Source organism: Taudactylus pleione, unplaced genomic scaffold, assembly GCF_031769625.1.
Source record: "Taudactylus pleione unplaced genomic scaffold, aTauple2 ptg000010l, whole genome shotgun sequence".
Classification (NCBI taxonomy): domain Eukaryota; kingdom Metazoa; phylum Chordata; class Amphibia; order Anura; family Myobatrachidae; genus Taudactylus; species Taudactylus pleione.
Genome location: NW_028284413.1, coordinates 1,212,674 through 1,230,542, shown reverse-complemented (window position 1 = coordinate 1,230,542; position 17,869 = coordinate 1,212,674). Strand labels below are relative to the sequence as shown.

Below are 17,869 nucleotides of genomic sequence, written 5' to 3'. Positions count from 1 at the left end.
CAAGGAGAGTCCAAGTGTGGTGGCGGTTGCGATGCCTGACCTTCCCAGCACTGGACGGGAAGAGGTGGCTCTTTCCACCATTTGCACGCCCCTTGCAAGTGCTGAAAGGAGCACCCACAGTCCACTTGCTGATATGCAAATTGAAGATGTCACTGTTGAAGTACAACAGGATGAGGATACTGGTGTAGCTGGCGCTGAGGAGGAAGCTGGCGAGGAGGATTCTGATGGTGATGTGGTTTGTTTAAATCAGGCTCCGGGGGAGACAGTTTTTGTCTGTGGGATGAAAAAGCCCATCACGGTCATGCCTGGGCAGAAGACCAAACATTCCACCTCTTTGGTCTGGCAATATTTCTATCCAAATCTGGACAACAACTGTCTTGCCATATGTACCATATGTAAAGGTGAAATAAGTAGGGGTAGGGACGTTAACCACCTAGGAACATCCTCCCTTATACGTCACCTGCAGCGCATTCATAAAAAGTTACTGTCAAGTTCATAAACTTTGGGTAAGACTGTAAGCAGTCCAGGGACACCTAAATCCCTTTTTCCTGTTTTATCCAAGGAATCGGTGGATGAGGAGGATGAGGACGACATCTTGCCTCAGTAGAGCCAGTTTGTGCAGGGACAGATTAATTGCCAGCTTGTTTTGTGGGGGCCCAAACGAACCAATCATTTCAGCCACAGTCATGTGGCAAACCCTGGCGCTGAAATGATTGGTTTGTTAAAGTGTGCATGTCCTATTTATACAACATAAGGGTGGGTGGGAGGGCCCAAAGACAATTTCATCTTGCACCTCTTTTTTTTCTTTGCAGTATGTACTGTTTGGGGCCTAGTTTTTCAAACTGCCATCCTGTCTGCCACTGCAGTGTCACTCCTAGATGGGCCATGTGTTTGTGCCGCCCACTCGTGTCGCTTAGCATAGTCATCCAGCTACCTCGGTGCAACCTTTTGGCCATAAAAACAATATTGTGAGGTGTGAGGTGTTCAGAATAGACTGGAAATGAGTGGAAATGAAGGTTATTGAGGTTAATAATTGAATAGGAGCATAAAAACCCACAAATTCTGTGATTTTAGCTGTTTTTATGCTTTTTAAAAAAAAAATACAGATCCAAAACACAAAACCCAGAACCCAAAACATGGAAGGGTGGTTTTGGCAAAACCAAACCAGATCCAAAACACGAAGAAAGATCCAGATCCAAAACCAAAACACAAAACATGAAAAGTGGCCAGTGCACACCCCTAATTTTAATGAACTTTTTTGGATAAACTATTTTGGTTTAGTTACAAGAAATTAGATCATACAAATAGATTGCATTGAAATAGTGAGGAGAGTGTGTGATTTTCGAGTGCTCAGAAATTAAGGAATTTTGATGCATCAACCCTTTTGACCAAAGAGTCACTCTGTCTCTCTCTCTGTAATCTGTCCTTCTTGTCTCTCCTTCCCATCTGACTCTCTTTCTCATCTCCCATGTCTCTATCATCTCTGCCCCCTCCACTACTGTCTCTCTTTGTCTGATCTCTATCTATCCCCCCCCCCAACTGTCTCTCTTTTTCACCTCTGCCTATTCCCCCATTTACCTTTATCTCATCACTGTCTCCATCAAGACTCTCTCTCATCTCTGTTCCTCATCATCCTCTGTCAAAGGGGGCTTGGGGTGAGGGCACAGACATGCTAGGGGTAGTTGCAGGTGGTGTGGGCAGGCATGCTTGGGTAGAGGGAACTGCAAGTGGAGGTGGCATTGGCTCTGGGTGTTGATAGATTTAAAATGTCTAACCCTCATCTCTGTCTCCCTTACCCCTATCTCTATGTCTCACCCCTGTCCACCCCCCCCCTCTTCAGACTGCCTCTCTCATCTCTTTTACCCCTACCCTATGGAAGTGAGTCAGAGGAGAGGAGCAAATAGGACAGGGGAAAGCTGCAAGTGTGGTGGTGTGTAAGTGAGCTGTTGGGTCCATGTATGGGAGTGTGGGGGAGCCACAAGTGTGTGTGAATGTGTGTGTGTGGGGGGGGGCAGTCAGGGGTAATCTCAAGTGGGGAACACTGGATCCATCATTGACAGGATGAAACAGTCTTCCTCACATCAGTACAGAGGTGGGGAAGAAGAGAGGCTATGTGGGTCAGACAGCCAGTGAGAGCTATTGTAAGAGAAGAAGGTAGGGTTGAGGGTTCCTCCAGCTCTCGCTTGTGCTAGACTGACATGGTAGGAGATTATATAAAGGATTATATCAACTTTGCTCTATGTTAGCCTTTGGTGTATGCTTAAACAGAAATATCAAAAAAAGATAAGAGAATTATAACTGCGCTTACCCCTATATATCTGTGGGTGTTTGTAAAATATAAATGATATTGGTATTATAGAAATGATTTAACCTTATGCATCTGAATCTGAGTACAATAGGAATATGCCAAATGATCACAAGACTATAACTGAAAAAAACGAAACTTTACTATTTCAATAGGAGCAATTCTCTTATCTTTTTCTGATACACTTTACCAGAGACATAAGGTGCCTCTGCTTCTACGTGCAGCACACCCCACTATAGTTTATCTCTCCAGTGCACGAAATGACAAGCAAATCTGCTTTACTTAAACAGAAGTATGCTTATGAAAAAACAGATCAAAATGCTGTATACTTCACTCCCCTCAACTATGATAAAGCATTCAGGGCCTGATTCCGAGATGTATGCTAACCCGTCTCTGTTATTAGATAGACGCTATTGCACCGCCTATTGTGTGCGGCAGAGCAATACCGTCCATTTTGAATCAGGCCCTCAGTGCACATGAGTGTGTTGCTAAAAGAAAATTGTTATCCAAGTGATAAAGTTATATGACTATTGTTTTGCTAAAGTGTTTGGTATAAAGTGTTTGAACTAAATAGCTGTATTTTATTTTATTGGGATCATTTTTAAAAGATTGAATTTAGCCACAAATGGCTTTTCTGCTAATCACATGGATTCATTTAGAAATAATTATGATTGGATAAAGGGAGTATAAAAAATACTTTCCCTGCACTACGTGACTTTACTTCTATCTGATGAAATCTCTTTCTTTGATCCCCTCCAGGTAATATATCTCTGCACATGTGCATATTGCTTTAATTTCTTACCAGAAGTATTAGGCTGCTGGAAAGAATGAGAATATACTGTATCTGCATAGGAACAGTGTTTTCAACGGGATTCTAATAGGAGCCCTAGGTTGCTTATTTCAATAAAATATTATCACAAATCCCCATGTAATGCAGCAATATGGATTCTTAACCTTCATGGGGACATTACAGATATTAATAAATTGACTACTACAGTATATGCAGTTCTTCTCATTCTCCAGTCAAATATATATTTACATTTTTCCATGTTAAAGACAAATACAATATTCTGCTAAGATCATGGTGAGAGGGAACTAAGGATCGGTGAGCTAACTAATCCATCTTGAGTGTCTCCTGAATACTAGGGCCGCTGTACTGAAAAGACACTGATTAATATAGCTACCTCTTAAATCCCACTGGTAATACTTAGATATGTTATACTATAAATAAAAATAAAAATCTGCTCTATCTATCTATCTATCTATCTATCTATCTATCTATCTATCTATCTATCTATCTATCTATCTATCCATCTATCTATCTATTTATACACACAACTGGTATCATATTGTATTTTGTTTTAAAGTTTTATTTATATGCTGAGTCTTATTTTAAATTTTTTATTGAACATTAATAAATGTTTAAAGATACCCTTTGAGTTATTTGTCTGACCTTAGTGCTGCTCTAATTAATTCACTTTGTTTTGGAGATAATTAACCCTTGAGGAGCAGATTTGGGATTTATATATATACACTTAATTTGCATAAAAAGATAAGTGTTTTTGCTGAAGTCTACTAATGTCCCTACTCTTGAACAAATATAACACATGCTGTGACTGCACACAGTTGTAATGTGTCAGTGTACAAAAGTGTGTTTGGTGGATGTAGGGGTAGATAAGATCAGGGCTATACTGAGCAGGGTGCAACTGGTGCCGTCCCCCAGGGATAAGGCTGAAGGGGTAGCACAGTCCTGACCTGGTGGCATATGTATCCAGCTTAGGTGGAGCCTGCTTATTTGTGTATGAGTAAGTGACACATTCCTAAGATGCTGTGAAGGGAGTTCACAGTATAGATACATTTTTTAATTGTAATGTTTGTAGATTTTGTTTTACTATTATACAAATTTTCTAAAAATCTTTAATTACTAGATTATTTTCAACTTTTGTTTCTTATTTCTAAGGGTACAAAGGGGACTTGATCCTTTTCACCCATGCACCTCAGCATTGTAAGCATGTCAGCTAGTAATGGATATAGAAGAAAACTATAAGAAGGAAGTCACAAAAAAGGGAACTTTAAAATTAGAGATGAGCGGGTCTGGTTCTACGAGAACCGGACCTACCTGAACTTTGAGATCCGGACCAAGATCCGAACGCGGCTCGAGGTTTCCCACGTGACTCGGATCTCAAAAGGAAGCAAAACTTCATCCTCCCATTGGATTCTCGCGGGTTTTGGATTATATAGAGGTCCACACGATCTGTGCCATTTTCACTCCGGCTGTGGAGAGAGAAGCTAGCAGACATGTAGTCAGTCACTGTCAGTCACTCAGTGTGTGTCCAGTCGGGGTCTTGGGCTGAAGGCTGCTGCTGTGTTGTACATAAAGGGGCTTAGGCTGCTGTATATAAAGAGGGGCTTCCTTCAGTGGGTGCTGCAGCTGCTGTGTCACTTGTCCTGTCAATTAACTGTGGCTGCTGCTGTGTTGCTGTTTTGTCCATCAGGCTAGGGCTGCAGTCCATAAAGGGGTGCTGTGTTGTCCAGGGTGGGTGCTCTGTCAATTAAGGGTGCTCTTCCCCAGTGTAAAAAAAATAATAGTACTTTTTTTATTTCTTTTTTTTATATTTGTGGGTGTGCATTAGCAACTTACCTGCGCTATTATTGTTCGGTGACACTGCCGCAGTTTATCAACCAAGTATTTTTGTCTCTGCAGGTGGTCTGTCCGCACTCGGCAGGGTGCTTTCTTGTCCATAAAAAATGGGTGCTGTCTGTGTTGTTCATCAAGGGGCTGCTGCCTCATTCAGGGGTGCTCTTCCCCAGTGTAAAAAAAAGTGTTTTTTTGTGTGTGTGCGTTAGCAAATTAGCTGCAATTTTATTGTTTGGTGACAGTGATGGCCATACCGCAGTTTATTGTCCACGTATTGTGACACTATAAGTCGTAGCGCAGTGTTACTCTTATTCATAAAAAATATTGTGATACTGTAAGTGGTAGTGCAGTGTGTTATTCTTTTCTTATTCATAAAAAATCTTGTGACACTGTAAGTGGTATCGCAGTGTGTTATTCTTATTCTTAAATAATCTTTTGACACTAAGTGGCAGCACAGTTTGCTATTCTTATCTTATTCATAAAAAATCTTGTGACACTAAGTGGTAGCGCATTGTGTTATTCTTTTCTTATTCATAAAAAATCTTGTGACACTGTAAGTGGTATCGCAGTGTGGTATACTTATTCATAAATAATCTTGTGACATAAAGTGGAAGCACAGTATGTTATTATTTTCTTATTCATAAAAAATCTTGTGACACTGTAGGTCATTGATACCACAGCGTAATATTTAAAATTGGTACAAATTGACGTGTGTACTGTACCCCACTTAATTCGTGTTTGTTGATATGGAGAACAATCAGGTGAGAGGAGAGCAGGAACCACATACTCCTGCTGGACCTGCTGCCAGTGCCACCAGTCATGACAATACTAGACCATCTACATAATTTACTAAAGCTGATGCCCAAGGGCATACATGGCTTAAGTCAGGGCATCTCAAGAACCAATCTTTTACAGTGGTAAAGAAAAAACATCAAAGGGAAAGTTAGCTGCAGAAAGACATAAAATTGACAATATGCCTTTCACCACATGAAGTGGCAAGGAAAGGCTAAGGTATTGGCCTTTATTTATGACTGGTGGTTCTGCCTCTTATGAAGATGTAAGCACAAGTGATCATGTTGACTTAGAAATCGAGGATGCTTCTGTGGAAGTGCACGAGGATGAGCAGGATTTTTATGTAGCTGATGCTAATAAGGATATTGTTGATGAGGAAGTTGTTTGTGTAAATCAGGCACCAGTGGAATAATACAGTAATTGTCCATGATAAGGAAAAAGCTTATTGTCATGCCTCAGCACAATAAAAAAACATCCACTTCTTAAGTGTGGAATTATTTCTAACCAAATTCAGACAATTGTCAAGTCATCTGTACACTTTGAAAAGCAAGAGTAAGTAGAAATAGGAACCTTAACCATCTAGGAATCTCCTCCTTGTTATGTCATCTGCAGCGCATCCATCCAAAAAGTTTTAGTGTTTTATGTTGACCCATCTGCATTACCAGTGGGTCTTTTGGGAAAGTTTAGTTTTTTCTCAGCAGATGCACTTGCTGAAGAAACTGAAGGAGAAGCCATCACTGCATCACGTGCCACTTGAGCTGAAAATTTGCTTACCAACAGCTCTTTGCATCTTTTCAGAACTGTGTCCATTGGGAAGAAAGACACAATGTATGAAATAAACCTTATATCTTAATTATTGCATTTGCTGTGTTCAGCTTGTTCACATATCTGTGGTTAAGTGGATAGTGGGTACAACGGCATTTTGGAAACCACAAATTGTTATTTTTTTTTATGTCCCTATACAGGTTGGAAATTGCTTTTTTAGTGAAGTGGAATCTTGATGGGATTTGGTGCAGGGACACAGGACCTCAATTAACTGTCTAAAACCCACTTCATTATTGACGGATAATTGACACACATCTAATACCAGCATAGATATTATGGTGTCAGTGATCCACTATGCAACTGGTGACTGCTGTCATACTTGCTCCCTCATGCAAAGGATTGTTTAACAGTCAATTGTTTTTTAAGTACTAATAGTAGTCTTCTTGGTCCCCTTCTGGGAAGAAAATCCACTACCAGCAGCAGCATCAGGCATAGCGCTCAAGTATTCTCCTGGGCCAAGGACTGATGTGAATGACTTAAATATTTATGCCTTTCCTCCTCCCCTCCCCTCCTCCATCATAAGAATCAAAAAACTAAATTAAATATACTACTAATCAAATCATCCTTTTCTTGCCTTCAACTATATACATACCCCAACTCCCTCAGGCCTCCTGAATAATAAAAACATTTGTTTCCTGATGTGCCATGTGGGAAGTTGAACTGCCACTGCTGCTGCAATCTTTGACATGCAGTTGTTGAATGCCAAAAATGGGCAGAAATGTTTATTGCCACAGACAGCATCTCCTGCATGCCCCTTTAATTTTAAAAAAATATTCTGAACCACCAAGTTGATTTTGTGGGCAAAACATGGGACACTGAACCTCATTCAGAGCCGCTCGCAAAATGTGAGCACTCGCTTTGAATGAGGGCGGCCGCTTCTCTTTAAAGCGCCGGCCTCCTGGCCACTCACCAAGCTGTGGGTGACCACCCACAGCTTTAGCGAGCGGTCAGTTTGATCGTCGCAATGGTCAAGACCATCGCGACCATCGGGGCGTGCGATGAGACCCTTGTGGTAGGTCTTGTCTGCCGCAAGCCCCAGTGAGCTTTTGGCTCTAATCAAGCCAGAAGCTCACCACTGACATCACGAGTGATGTCAGTGGGGCTGCCCCCAAATGGCAGGCATTCCTTCAGGAATGCCTTCATTTGGCCAGCCACCCCCCACCCCACCTACAAAACGGTGCGAGCTGTCGATCACCATCGACAGCCGCCCCTTTTGTAATGAGCCCCAGAGTGAGAGAATTTCTCTCACGCTCCGGGGCTTGCGCATGCACAGTGCGGCCACTGCACATCAACCCGCTTGCGAGCACTCAGCGCTTGCAAGTGGGTCTGAATGAGGCCCATATTGTTCACCCATGCTTTCCCCTTCTTCATAAATTTGCTTTGGTATGAAAATTTTTTATAAAATTTACTACCAATCAACCATTCCTGTCCCTGCCTTCAACTACATACATACTCCAACTCCCTCAGGCCTCTTGATTAATGAAAACATATGTTTCCTTTCCTTATGTGCCATGTTTCCTTATTTCCAATGTTGGAAATTATATGAAAACATATGTTTTCCTTATGTGCCATGTTTCCTTATGTGCCAAGTGTTTGTGCCGCCCACTGCAGCCACTTAGCTTAGTCAGGCAGCTAGCTTGGTGCAAATTGTTGGCCTAAACTGGATGAAAACAATATTGTGAGCTGTGAGGTGGTCAAAATTGACTGGAAATTAGTGGAAATTAATGATATTGAGGAAACTAATACTGTAGGAAAAAAAAACAAATTATGTGATTTTAGCTCTCAATTTAAAAAAAAAAATACAGATCCAAAACCAAAACCAAAACACGCAAGGAGCGGTTTTGGCAAAACCAAATCCAGATCCAAAACACGAGGAGATACAGATCCAAAACCAAAACACGGGGGTCGGTGCACATCCCAATTTAAAATTGGAGATGACCGGTTCAGTTTTGAAATCTTTCTGCAAAGTTCTGGTCTCAGAATGAGGCACAGCATCATCTTTCATGGACAATACATCGTCTCTTATGAACATCTTTATTGCTATGCCTGATTGGTTTTAAACCTTAGAGGTTAACAATGGCATTTAGGCCACACAGAGATCCTTAACCAGTTAACTGGGTTTATTAAGAAACAGCAGGTACAGAGTAAAAGCAGTATATGCAGGAGTTAACACACAGTGGTATCTTGTAATAGTGGTAGAGTATCATCCTGGAGCAAACAATGGGTTGCTGGGCGTTGTGGTGTTTCTGGTGCAGCAGCACCATCAGTCTCTGTACACACTGTAGGGCCAGAAGTATGCTATTTGAACTAGTCAGTGGTGGTACAGTGCAGATTGGTAGTCATTGTGGCTGTAGCAGCGTCCGGTGCTTGTAGACTGTGTCCATACACTGAGGACACCAGATGAGCAGAGCACATGGCAGTAGCGCATCCAGCAGGATGACCCACCAGCTCAAGCAAGAGGAAGACAGTGCACCCCCCGCCCCCGCTCAAGGCTGTATCCTGTTACAGAAACACAAAATGCCTGACATTTGGCCAATTTATTGTCGATAGTCATATGCAATGAATTGCCTGTAGTACTATCTACCAGCTCACTGACAAAATGACATTTGCCAGCGACATACTCAAACCTATCATAACATTTTATATTAGACAGCAAACCTTTTTCTTCTTTCTTGTCACATACAAGGTTGGCAGTTTCATCTCTGCAAAAAAAACTAGAGTCACTTAAAGTTTCTTTCAAGCATGAAACCTTTTTAGCAGTCTCTGCAAACACTATCCTCCCCACCTCAATGGTAGATAGTAGACATTTTGCCATTGAGCATTTTACGATTTACAGAAAATTATACCTGCAATCTCTTCACGATATCTCCCCAGCAGTAGCCCAAGTCTGTCTCTTTAGACCGCGAGTGTCTCTCCAGACCAAGCCCCTTCTTTCTCTCCAGCTCCCCAGTGTTTCTCAACCCCCCTTTGTATCTCTCAGACCTCACAGTGTCACTCCAGTTCAAGCCCCCTACACCCCTATGGCTCCAGTTCACAGTCACTTACCTTGTGCAAAATGTTCTATCTCTACCTTTTTGCGCCATGGCTCCTCTGCCTCTATGCAGTGCTATGTGGCATGATGTGATGATGTCATGCACGCTGCATCTCAATAAAGCAAAAAAAATTAAATGCACCGGTCAATGGTGCAAGAAGGGGATGACTAAGTGACAGGGTTCACATGCCTGTGCTTTGCTGCTCACTGTAGCGGCACAGGTAGATGGATTTATCTGTGGGCCCCTAAATGGTAAGATGGAATCTCAGGGTCTGGTAATTGTGCTCCTTTTATCCGCCTTTAGCCAGGCCTGTGGATCAGCCCTGTGAGGGTGGGAGAAGGGGTGGCAGGGATCTTGAGGCCCTGCCCAGTGGGAACTGTCCAGTGCTCCTGGTGGCCCAAGCCACTCCAGCCAGTTCTCTTCATAATAATGCTGGATAATGCAGTAATAGATAAGTAAAAGATATGGTACCATGTGCTGCCTCTTTTATGGGGAAAGCTGTTAATGCATCATTCAGTAAGCTTACTTTTTCTTGCAGCCTCATTTCTATTTGTGTAAAAAAAAACATTTTCTTCTTCTAAAACATTACATGGGCTATTTGTTTCTTTCTTCTTATTCTAAAATTAATAAAAATCTAACAAAATAAACTGTTGATAAAAAAATGAAATGTTCTTAAGATGTCTAGAGGTAACTGCATAATATTCTCAATATTCATATTGCTAGTATATATTGTTGTTCCTGTCAAGATTGTCCTATAGTATTTGAAGGAATACATTTTCTACATTATGATTCTGAATTAAATCTAGAGATGAGCTTGGTACTCAAGTTTCAATTCTCAAATTGATTTCAACCATGGGTCAAATAGATGTTCATGGAATCATTTGTTCAAATCTTTTATCTTAAATAAAAGCATTGAAGCAAAATTTGAACCAAGAACCTCATTACATTGCACTTTCCAATGAATGTCATTATATTATACTTACATGAAGGGCACTAGAAATAGTAATTAGCAGGATTACAACCCTTTCAAAATTACTTGATGAAAATAAGTAACTGTTGTGATTTAGAGGGTTAATCAGGATCATCTGATGGGGCCCATTTATTAATGACCGCACTTGCAATGCGATCTGGGCACGATATTATTGCCCATGATCGAATTGCAGGATGCGATTATAGCACTGGAATTTAAAAAAAAGCTCCTGCCAGGACAGGGACTCTGAAAGGAGCCCATCCTGTGATGTGCATGGAGAGAAGTAACCATGTCATCGGTCTCTTTACTCCTGCGCATGCAAGGCCTCCACACATGCGCGGTGGCCATTGCAGGGGAGCGTTCCTATGGAATCCTCTCCTGGCTAGCTTTGTGATATATGGCCCATAGGCTATAGCAGACTACCAATGTGGGAGCCTGTCTTCGGAATGCATCGGATTCTGGAAGTTGGGGTTGCAGCTTCCAGCGGAAATGAAGGGAATAAGCTGCAAATATTTATTGATAAATGGGCCACTAAATGTGAGTTAATCCACATCCTATTACATAAACCACTATAATGGGTCTCAGATTTTTGAAATATAGCAACCCTATTTCTTCTGCTTGTGGGTCCTTTCAGACTTCACCAGGAGTGGACTTAGTTTAAACATGCTCGGCATCGCAGGGACATGGGAGAATTTTGTCAACTTAAACACTCAAATTTACCAAGATTCATGTTTTACTGAATAGTGTTTTCTGATGGTGTATGAAATTGTATTTTCTCCCCCGCGTTCCCTGTGTCTGACTGCGGCCAAACACTCTTGAACATGAAGCCTGCACAGATCAGAGAAATCTGTGCAGGCTTCTGTGTGTGTATAGCATAACCAGCACCAGGCTTTTTGAGCCAGTCCTGGTTCAGGAAATACAGGGGGAAAATAGCATTAAGGGGCCCCCATATTTCAGTGCACCAGCACCGAGCTCCCAAGGAGAAAATATGGGGAAAAAAAATAGTAGGGTTTCCCGATATTTCCATCAACCAGCATCAGGCTATTAACAGCGGGAGGGATTATGCTTCATGGGGTCCCCTGGACAAAGCATTAACCCCTCAACTAGCCAGCCCAGGCCGTGGATTCCACAGAAAGTAGAGACCCCCCAATAAAGGGCCCCCCCTCCTGAGCATTCCCCAGGCCCAGGCTAATAGCCTGGAACTGTAATTTAGGTTTGGTGTTAATTGTGTGAAAATAGAATAAATATTGTCCGTTACAGTGGGACTAATGGTCCAAGCAAGACGGACCTGGCATGTTAGCACTTGGAGATCCACAAGTGCCAACATTTCGGGACCTGATGGCCTGCTGGCACCTCTAGTCTCACTGTTAAAGAAATATTGAACAAATTACATGACACACATGCCAAATGTGGCATTAGTTTAATACACATTAATTCACTCGCACAACATAATCACATACTCCACAGTGCTGATCAGTCCTCTTTTCCATGTAGGCATCCCATGTCTTGGCAAAATAGAAAAAAAAAAAATTACTGATGACCACGAACAATAGTACTGTACTCTAAATACAGTACTGAATAAAGGCGGAGTTGTGGTATTTCCCATAGAAATATATGGGCAGAACTCTTATTGGCTAAGAGAGCCGAGCCCCTGTCTCTCTCAGTCAATAAGGACTTCCCCCATAGACTTCAATTGTGGGAAAGACCTACAGTAATCACTTTTGAAAAATGCAGCATGGCAAATGGTTTCAGGTTACAATAAGCAGTAGAGTCTGTAGAAATGTATCTGCACCAGTGAATATTTGCAACAATACAAGAAATCTGTGGATACAGAGAACCGTGTTAGGTGGACCTTATGTACAGAACCCGGACCTTTTTATGCACGAGACTGTACAGGACTTTTATTGAGTGAGCTCATACATCGGTCCTATATTTCTACCTTGGTGCAATACATTCTTATATATTCAGTTCCTTATACACAATATTTTGCACTGCTTCATTTTTATTGTTTAGATATCTACCTTCAGCAGCAACAATATTTTGGGTGCAATTTAAAAAAATGATTATATATTTTTTGTATATATGTTTCCTATATTTCAACTGTACTCTGCAATACTTTGAGGTGCAGAAGAAAGCGCAGTTCTTTCTTGTCGGGCAGTCTGGCTGTAGGAACAATGGCTGCTCAAGGCTATGCTATGCTGTGCACATACCTGTGGTATCAGGGGCTTTAATAGCTCTGTGGGAGCCCCATAGCAAAGGTGCACACAGCCTCCCCCCCCCATGGTGGGTTCAGCCGACATAGCCAGGCAAACATTATATGTATATACACATGTATACAGTATATATATATATCCATATAAATGTATATGTACACACAGTATATATATATATATATATATATATATATATATACAGTCAGGTGCATAAATATTGGGACATTGACTGAATTTTCATATTTTGACCTCTATTCACCTCCACAATGGCTTTGAAATGAAACAAACAAGATGTGCTTTAACTGCAGAATTTCAGATTTAATTTGAGGGTAATTACATCCAAATCAGGTGAACGGTGTAGGAATTACAATGGTTTCTATATGTGCCTCCCACTTTTTAAGGGGCCAAAAGTAATGGGACAAACTAAACAATCCTAAATCTAACTTTCACTTTTTAATACTTTGTTGCAAATTCTTTGCAGGCAATTACAGCCTGAAGTCTGGAATGCATAGACATCACCAGACACTGGGTTTCATCCCTGGTGATGCTCTGCCAGGCCTCTACTGCAAATGTCTTCAGTTCCTGCTTGTTCTTGGGGCATTTTCCCTTCCGGTTTTATCTTCATCAAGTGAAATGCATGCTCAATCGGATTCAGGTCAGGAGATTGACTTGGCCATTGCATAACATTCCACTTTTTAGCCTTAAAAAACTCTTTGGTTGCTTTTGCAGTATGCTTCGGGTCATTGTCCATCTGCACTGTGAAGCGCCGTCCAATGAGTTCTGAAGCATTTGACTGAATATGAGCATGTAATATTGCCCGAAAGACTTCAGAATTCATTCTGCTGCTTTTGTCAGCAGTCACATCATCAATAAATACAAGGGAACCAGTTCCATTGGCAGCCATACATGCCCACGCCATGACACTACCACCACCATGCTTCACTGATGAGGTGGTATGTTTTGGATCATGAGCAGTTCCTTTCCTTCTCCATACTCTTCTCTTCCCATCACTCTGGTACAAGTTGATCTTTGTCTCATCTGTCCATAGGATGTTGTTCCAGAACTCTAATGGCTTTTTTAGATGTTGTTTGGCAAACTCTAATCTGGTCTTCCTGTTTTTGTGTCTTACCAATGGTTTACATCTTGTGGTGAACCCTCTATATTCACTCTTGTGAAGTCTTCTCTTGATTGTTGACTTTGACACATATACACCTACCTCCTGGAGAGTGTTCTTGATTTGGCCAACTGTTGTGAAGGGGTTTTTCTTCACCATGGAAATAATTCTTCTGTCATCCACCACAGTTGTTTTCCGTGGTCTTCTGGGTCTTATGGTGTTGCTGAGCTCTCTGGTGCGTTCTTTCTTTTTAAGAATGTTCCAAACAGTTGATTTGGCCACACCTAATGTTTTTGCTATCTCTCTGATGGGTTTGTTTTGATTTTTCAGCCTAATGATGGCTTGCTTCACTAATAGTGACAGCTCTTTGGATCTCATATTGAGGGTCGACAGCAACTGATTCCAAATGCAAATGTCACAACTTCAGACCTTTTACCTGCTTAATTGATAATGAAATAACGAGGGACTAGCCCACACCTGTCCATGAAATAGCTTTTGAGTTGATAGTCCCATTACTTTTGGCCCCTTAAAAAGTGGGAGGCACATATAGAAACCATTGTAAGCCCTACACCGTTCACCTGATTTGGATGTAATTACCCTCAAATTGAATCTGAAAGTCTGCAGTTAAGGCACATCTTGTTTGTTTCATTTCAAAGCCATTGTGGTGGTGAATAGAGGCCATAGAAAAAAAAAGCTGCAGGCATTACACTTCCTGCATGTGGTCATGTGGAATGCGCATGCAGTTCCGGTGACGTCACTTCCGGTCAGGTGGCTGATGTGGAACACAGAGGGACTTCCGGTAGTGTCACTTCCCGTTGTGTCACTTCCGGTCAGGTGATCGGAGCCGTTTGTGTGGGAAATCAAGCCTTGCAATTGAGGAAATAGACTGAATAAGGGGGGTATATATGGAGCTACACTAGGAGTGTCACATAGGCTTCTGAGGAAGGATAATAAGATCCAAAACGTGTTAAGCCAGTGACACCAATTTGAGACTGATTCTGTGCAACCTTCTACCCGGGGATACAGAGGACCTTTGATCCGGAGCTCTGGACTTCTTATTCCCTGCACCATCTAAAGCAGTGTAATCGTGTTGTATAGGATCACGGTGATACACCAGTGGGGTGTGATATGCTTTTATATTTCTGTTTTACATGTGAGTGAGATATTGTAATAAAATCTTGTGATTATTTACTTTACAATATTGCACTACGTATTTCCCTGGTCTATTTTTCATGAGGGAAAATACAGTCCATCCCCATATGACATTAAGGGCCAAGAAATAGGAGTGGACACTTCTATCCTTAAAAATAAATAATTCTGGGAAGTGAGAATTCAGCATCTCTCCCCCTTGGTTGTGATGTGCTTGAATTTGTTCGTTCACATGTGAGTGAGATATGTTGGTTCACCCCTTTTTATCATTAGACAATATTATACTATGTGCTGTCACTTTCTTCTGTTTTGAGGAAACCACAAACAAAGTTTCCAAGGAGTGAATAGAAAGGTGAACAGAACTCTTAAAGAAAAGTGAGGATTCTCATATACACATATATCCCTCCTATCTGTTTAAAAAGTAATGACTATTTGTTTTTGGACTTATGGATATATAAAGCGGAAAGTGCCACTGTGGTTCATTTTTTATTATTTAGACTGGATGAAGGCTGGACCTCTCAAACAATGAAGCCACACTATTGTCAGCTACTTTGTTAGTTGACCATTGCATACTTATTGGTGTGACACTGTACTGTAATTTGTTTCTTTTGTGCTTGGGATTGTTTTTTTTAGAAGGAGATTGTAATTCAGTTCATAGTCAGTGAACTTATGAATCTCCTGCACTATTACATAGAGCCCTTCTATGGAGAGTCTTGTGCCCACTGCTCTTTCAGCATAATAATACCCACAAGTCCAAAGTGAGGTCAATCAAAAATAGTTTACCGAGTTTGGTGTAAAAGAACTTAACTTGCCTGCTTATAGCCATCATGTCAACCCCATCAAATGCATTTGAGATGAATTGGAACATGGATTTTAAATCATTGCTTTATCACCCAACATCGAAGCTGGACTTCGCTAATGCTCTTGTGGCTGAATCGATGTGAAGTGGAGTTTGTTATATCAGTAAATGGTAGCCAAACTGCACAGTAATGCTCAAGGGTTTGGAATAAGATGTCCAACATGCACATTAAAATGTGATGTTCAGGTGTCCACATACTTTTGACCATGTCGTGTATATATTATTTTTAAAATAGCTGTATTTGTGATGGAAAAGACTAAATTAGTGGTGCCTACCTATTAATATTTAAATAGCTGTCTATGAATATAAGTCATAAACAAATGATTCTTTTGCATTATATAAGTCAGAACAAAGTCAACATATCAGCTGCAGCATAAGATAACTTAATGGTTAGATACAGTATATTCTGTGTTTTAAGGTCTTGACAACTGGGGGTATATTTACTAATAGCTTTTTACAATTGCAATTTTTGCCCATAGAAACCAATCAGATTCTACTTTTCATTTATCTAGCACCTTCTAGAAGATAGTAGCTATAATTTGATTGGTTGCTAGTGGCAACAACTCCACTTCTAAAAACCTGCAATTTAGGAAATATGGCCCCTGGTGTCTGTTTTTAAAAGACTTAGAATGCTTTTTTAATTTAAATAACTCATAAATGAAGCTATTTAAGATTGATCTATGGAATCAATCGAATATTAAAAAGGGTCAAGCTAGTCTTGCAACTTTCTGGATTATATAACTGTTCGATCATTTAAATATAAAATGCAACCAAAGAGGAAGAAATATTGAACATTGTGGAGTGGTGTAGATGCCTTCTCTTAGACATCCACCTCTGGAGATATTTGCCCATATGGCAAAGTCATTAGCAGCATAATGTCGCAGAGAGTGTATTACGTTTCTTTTCAGTAAATATGACAGTTAATGTTGTGATAATATGTCAAATGAGATAGAGATATTAACTATAAAATGTCACAACATCAGAGGAGTTATGTGTGACATGTCTAGCAAAAACATTTCCATAAGTATGAACTTCTTTCTGTAACAACAAACTTTAATTTGCTATAAGCAGAATAATGCAAACGAACAGATGGTATTTTTGATGTTCACAATATTAATATCAGATGCAAATGTAGGGGGTAATTTAGAGCTGGATGCTAATACATTTGCATGTTATAATTATGTGTGTCGTGTAAAATATGTGTCATTGCGAATGTGCACAACTTGTTCCGGCATTTGCATATGGGTATATAAACTGCATCAACCCATCACTTGCTGTCTCCTGTATGGAGAAGCAGATCAGGGGCAGTCACATAAAAGTGTAGTACATAAAAGTGTAGTACATTTTGGTGCCCTGTGACAGAAAGAGTTTCGGTGCCCCACCCCATTTTCTAAAAAGGACATTAGGTGCGTGCTTTCCTTTCCTTGGTGTCCATCAGATCTCAAATTATTCTCCAAATGGGGAGGGAAGGCGAGAATTCCCAGCATGCCCTGACTAAAAGGGGTAAGCATTTCTCCCCCGGACAGTCAGGGCATGGCTGGTGGATCGCTTCTCTGCCTTTTGGCTAAGATCAAGTATAGTATATGTTCTTACCAATTTATACTGACTGACAGTGTTGCATCTTGCTTTTTGGACTGCAAATGGTCCTTGTAAGGACTAGCCAGAGTTATAAACATCTATTTACCAAGAAGCAAGAAAACTGCAAGAAGGAAGGAATTTGCTTGAAGAGGGGAGAAGCTCTACAAGTAACTTCCCTCTGAAGAATTGACCGACCGTCTGACCTCCCTCAGAGACCTGCTTCACATCCTAGGAAGAGAAGCAGAGAGGATGGCCACAGCTGCACATGCTTTAGAAAATGGCATGCTACTACTCCAACATGGTGACCTGGCAGTCAAGCCAGAGGACGCCCCTTAGACAGGAGCAGTAACAGAATGTTGTACTGTTAGCCTAAACTCTTTTTCTCCCAATTGAT

General features: G+C 41.0%; 1 pseudogene; it reads left to right on the top strand.

Moving 5' to 3' along the window:
• Positions 1 to 17,441: 17,441 nt before the first annotated feature.
• LOC148542646 (U2 spliceosomal RNA) lies at positions 17,442 to 17,663 on the top strand (annotated as a pseudogene).
• Positions 17,664 to 17,869: the final 206 nt, after the last annotated feature.